The following is a 6,142-nucleotide window of genomic DNA, read 5'->3' as shown; positions in this document are numbered from 1 at the left end:
CTTCCTCCTATTTTCATTTATCTCCCTTTCACTGCTGAAGAGACATCTACAGGAATTATTTGTAATAAGCTGTCATTTAAGTTTCTAGCCAAGCAAAACAAGAGACTTTCATTGCTTTAAAATACACTAGGGTGAAATTCCTACTAACTTAGGTAAATGCACCTTATAGATTGCAGTATTTTATGGGGGCTGTATCAACCCTTCACATTATGCTTCAAGACAGATGACAGCAGGGAGAGCTCCAGGTTTTGGTGGGAATTTCTCTAAAAGTTTGCGGTAGTAAACTCACCCTACTTTATAATCATGCACACAGAAATCCTGGTGAAGTCCACATGGCTTTCTGTACCTCTGCAATCTAAGTTCTGACTTTTCATTCTAATTTATGGACATCAGTTATAATCGCAATAGCAAGTAGTTCTTATCCCTACACTTACTGTATTTTAACCATTTAAATTGTCAGTTCCCTTTAGCCATTTAATTCCTTTCCCACCATCAGACATACAGTGGATGTTCAATCAAAAGACTGAGGCTTTATTTCTTTACCTCTCTATGTAAACACTGCAATTTTGAGTAATTCATACAACCGTAACACTCCAGATTTTTTCCCTTTTATGACCTATGTATAAATTCAGCATATATATTTATATTATATATATACACACACGCTGAATTCCTAAAATTGACCTAGTCTGTATAAAGTGTTTTGAAACTTTTGGCTGGATGGTGCCACAGAAGTGCAAGTTGTTATCCTCTTGTATGCTTTCAAGTCCTGAAGTTTCAATTGTAAAATTAAGTGAAAGAAACCTACAGAAAAGTCTTTCACATACTTATACTTTAGCAACAAGAAAAATGGATCCAAATATACTCACCACTGTAATATTTCATGTACACGTCCACGTACAAAGCGGCATGAGATTTCAGTATTCTACTTTTAAATCAGACTCTTTCCCAGAGCGTTGCAGGGACTGCCATCCAGTGGTGAACCTAGGGTTTAACAGATGATTGAAACTGCAGATACGTAAAATTAAAAGGTGTCAAGGCTGAGAAAGATTAAGAGTAGTAGCTAATAACGATGCTGGAACTACTAATTGTAGAAAGAATTTCTTTAGTCAGCTTCAGATATTATTTGCAATGTTTAAGTAGAGGACATTTATTTTCCAAATGTAGCTACACAAAGCCGATACTTTGTACTGACCATTCAAAGTAGGTAAAAGGAGGCTTGTTCAGTCACAGTCTAGTAAACACGCTGCAGTTAAACACAACTCTTAGGCATATCCGAGATAGCACAAGCCTGATTTCACTCTTTGCACCGGTCTGTTGACTTCAGTGAGGTATAGCCTGTGTTTATCCAGGTTGGATGAAATAAGAAAATATTTAAGGTCACTATGTATCAGAGGGAAAAAATTTCTTCATAGATCTAAAATTATTTCTGCTTAGGCTATGAAACCAAATGATGATTTAAATCTAGTTTTTTAATGATTTTGTTAAGTAGCAGTGGTTTAAAGCATTGTGTGCCTTTTGTACCTTTAAAAAAGGTCTGACGGAACATTCCATTTTTCTGGTTTTATGAGCTTTCATATTTATTGCCTTGTCTACTGTGTATATGATTCTTGGTATTTGTGACAGACTTTTCTTAGCTTGTTCCACTGTGTACAGACCATATGTTGTCTATGCTCATAAAACACTCAGTAATTGTATATGCAGAAAAAAAAAAATAAGAGTTCTTGCTAAGAAACTTAAGAACTTTCAGGTTATCCCTGCAGAGGTGTTTTTAAATCCAGCCCCAGGAAACAATTGCCTCCTTTTCTTAGAGTTCTGATGAAACTTTGGCAGGATTCTCAGATATATTTGGCCATTAACTTCTATTGATTTAAAGAAAAATTATGTACCTGAATTCCGTGAGGATCTTGGCTTGACTGCTATTGATGTAGATTTTGGATACAGGAGTGCCTTAGTTGGCTCCCTAGTGTAATGTTTGGGGATGCAGTAGGATTTTCATTGTTTTCAGGATGAGTCATGCAGGCAGCAGCACAACAGATGGTGCAGAGTGTAGAACAATAAAGACAAAGATATGAGACAGCTAAGAGAAAACTGGAACAGTCAAAGGAACAACCAGAGGATGAGAGAGGCTGAAAGGATGAGACAAGCCAAGACGTTGAGCTTTGCTACAGATAGCAGGAGCTAATGAAGTGTGGAATCAGTACAGGGTAAAGTAGCCCAGACAGCGGTCAGCAGGGAAAACTAAAGGACCTTTATTCAGAGCAGAAGGAACAGAGGTAGGAAAGCCAAGAGGAGCAAGGCTGATGGACAGCCAAGTGGCTGGCAGGGCTAAGTGATGGATTTTGGTGTGATAAAAGAGAAAGTACCAGAGGAGGAGCAATAAAGAAGTGGAAGAGCTGATAAATAATACCCTTTGAAAGCAGAAATACAATAGCAGTTAGAAAGAGAGCAATCAAAACCAGCAGTGGTGTCCTAAAACTCGGAAGTCTAGAATGACAGCAAAGAAACAACAGATGGCAGCTGCTGAAAGATAATAATATAAATCCCTCAAAAGGAGCTCAGACCAGCAGCAGGCCAGCAAAAGGAGATGAAACACAGTAGTTCAGAGCTGGTTTAACAACCAACTATAGCAGAGAGAGGCAGACACACTTGGGGAAAACTCGAAAGAAGTTAAATTCCACAGGTCAGTGAAGCACAGTGCCTGAAAGGAGGGATCTGGAGAAGCACGTGCAATTGAAAAATGTATTAGTGTCTTACTGCTGCTCCAGCTCAGAGAAGACAGAAACGGAGAGTAAGCTTCATCAGCAAAATACTTCCTAGAAATACCACAAGGTCCCTCCATCCACTCATTGTCCTGTTATAATATGGCAGCTATACTGACAGACACCTAACTGTAACACATTTTAGGTGAAACACTAACATGGAAGTTAGGAAAGGAAAAGGTCTTAAACATTCATCCATACATTTCTATTTTCCTTACCCCCACCAGCTAATTCATTTTCTGTTCTGACAGTAGGCAGTTAATGGAGCTACTTTCTGATGTCATATCTAGGTCATATAACTACTTGATTTTTTCAGACTTTACTGAAGCCAGCAGGATTCTGTCCTACCACTGCACCACAGGGATATTTTTAAAGGACAGATTTAGTTATCTACAAAGACTTTCCATAACCATTTTTAAACACAGAGAGCATCAGTGTTTGGAAGGTCAAAAGTTTTGTTCTCATCCCCAGAATAATAAAGATGGACAACGGCTGGAAGACACCTCAAGAAGCCAATCACTCACCCCAAAACAAGGCCAGATGAATCTGCAGATTTTAACAGACATTTGTCTAGCCTGTTCTTAAAGCTGCACACAGCAGCCATAGACCATCAGTCAACTATTTTACCCTCAAAAATATTTTTCTAGTATTACCCAACTCTTCCTTGCTGCTATTAAAGCTGTGTCTACTACTGACACGGAAATTAAATTACTCCTTTCCTTTTCACACTTACTTTTATGCCTTATATACTTTGTAGTTAAAAGTTTTGCAGATATCTCAGTGTGCTGTTGTATTGCTGCACAAAAGGCAAACACTGCTCTTCAGCTTGCAGTGCAGCAGAACCCAAGGACTTACTCTGAGGAATCCTGCATTTTGTCAGTTATTTTGCTTGAGTAGCACTGGTATTTTGCACTTGTTCCTAGAAAGAATATTTAGGGCACTCTATTTGATTTGTGAAGATGACTGTGTATCCCAATTCTGCCCTCTCAGCAGTCTCCACGTTTTATGATTTCTGGTAATTTAGTAAAGTACTCCCTACTCAATCCAGGTCACTGGCTGTCGAACAAAACTAGCCATAGGACAGACCTCAAAAATAAAATATCTTTCCACTTTGATAAAAGGACATCAACTAATCAGTAAACACTCCCTGAAAATGGTTTTCAGAGTACTTTGGCACCCAGCTTATCGTTGTTTCGGCTAAGCCAAGTTTTCATAACGTGCAAGACAGTATCAAAAGCTACGGCCTAAACATCTGCTTTTCTTCTATCTGTGGGGCCCATAACTGTCATTATGGCTTTTTCTTCATATGACTTATTCTTTAAAAATCCAAGTCTGCTACTCATCTTTTTGCCATTTTTTCCAGGTGCTTAAAATGCTTCCCCTGCCCCTCAAAACTTTTTCTTTAGAGTGAAGGTAAGTTTTTTTTTTTTATTATTCCCCATCCCTCACACTCTCCATCTGCATTTAAAGACAGATGAGGTACTGGAAGGCTGAATATAGTGAACATATTACCTATCATCCAGGAGATGTCAGGAATAGCTAAAAGTTCTGAAATTGTTTCAGCCTGTCTACTAAGTAACATCGAAAAAAGTTTAACTTTCAGGGTTTACTCCAGAATAACACAATTACTCTCTCAAAATTTTTCTTTCCCTGTTTTCAGCTAAGAGAGTACAATAACCACCGACAACAAAGGGATACCAGTCCCCACCTCAACATTGATTTTTGTGGTGAAAACTGATACAAAAAAAAAAAAGAAGGAAATTACAAATGTCAGTCTTTCACATGCATAAAGCAACAGATGATACCATATTGATCTGATTTACTCACAGCTAAGTATTATTTCTTGCAACCTGCAGGTAGAACACTCTAAGAGCTTTGACATTTGTAGAACCCATATGGGATAGTTACTCCATCTTATACCAAAAGAACATTAGTAACTAAACTGATATCATTAAACAGGAGCTCAGCAAGTTGCTTTATAGGTTCAAGATACTAGATATCAGGATGCAGAGCCTCGCATCTATGTCACCAATTGTGGTGCAAGTCAGACATGCTTGACTCACATTATAGTCCCACAGCTGTTGCTCTGAAACAAGCCCATGGTCTGTCCTGATCTTTACTGGCAGCTATCTATGTCAAACAAAAAGGACACCAACATAATTAGTTCTTACAAAGAAACCAAATCACCTAGAAGCTCTCATATTCCTAGTAGCCACTTCTCATGAAACACTACCCTTTAAGAAGAGTTTGATACATTAGTTATATTTTTTGCTATTACTAAAATCCAGATTTATCCAGATTTCTCCAATCATCAGTATAGCTGGAAGGCCTCAATGCAACTGCAGAGCGTTAAAAAATGTTATCCTTCTGAGATTCTTACAATTGTTCCGGTTCCTTTCTTGTAATGGTTTCAAGGCTCTTTAATCATGTTCTGGAAGAAAAATATTCTAAGTTCAAAGTTGAGAAGCAGCAATTAGAAATTCTAAAAATAGGCCAAAGCTATTGCTGCAACCCTTTTTGTGAAGAAAACTGTAATGCCGAAGGAAAAACATAATCACATTCACAAATGGACAATATCAATTACATTGTCACAGACACTGTTATGCTGTAGGAAAACAGTTTCCATCATATGCAGCATTTTCATGAATGTCAGGAAAATAAATGAGAATTGCTGTCTTCCCCATACTCACACATTGGCTCCCTGTATTGGGAGCAGCAGAAGAAATTTAAGATTGTCTCAGTTTCTAAGACTGTAACTCTTAAGGAGTCTAGTATCTAGTGCTTCCTAATACATATATTAAGAACATATATTTATACATTTCTCACTACAGAAAGGACATTGAATTACTCGAGGGTGTCCAAAGAAGGGCAACAAAGCTGGTGAAGGGTCTGGAGCACATGTCGTACGAGGAGCGGCTGAGGGAACTGGGGTTGTTTAGTCTGGAGAAGAGGAGGCTGAGGGGAGACCTCATCGCCCTCTACAACTACCTGAAAGGAGGTTGCAGAGAGCTGGGGATGAGTCTCTTTAACCAAGTAATAAGTGATAGGACAAGAGGTAACGGCCTCAAGTTGCACCAGGGAAGGTTTAGACTAGATATTAGGAAGCGTTTCTTTACAGAACGGGTTGTTAGGCGTTGGGATGGGCTGCCCAGGGAGGTGGTGGAGTCCCCACCCCTGGAGGTGTTTAAGAGTCGGGTCGACATAGCGCTGAGGGACATGGTGTAGTTGGGAACTCTCAGTGTTAGGTTAATGGTTGGACTGGATGATCATCAAGGTCTTTTCCAACCTAGATGATTCTGTGTGCCAGGGGAGGTTTAGATTGGATATTAGGAAAAATTTCTTCACTGAAAGGGTTATCGAGCATTGGAACAGGCTACCCA

Source organism: Strix uralensis, chromosome 4, assembly GCF_047716275.1.
Source record: "Strix uralensis isolate ZFMK-TIS-50842 chromosome 4, bStrUra1, whole genome shotgun sequence".
Classification (NCBI taxonomy): Eukaryota; Metazoa; Chordata; class Aves; order Strigiformes; family Strigidae; genus Strix; species Strix uralensis.
This window is presented reverse-complemented; position numbering follows the sequence as displayed.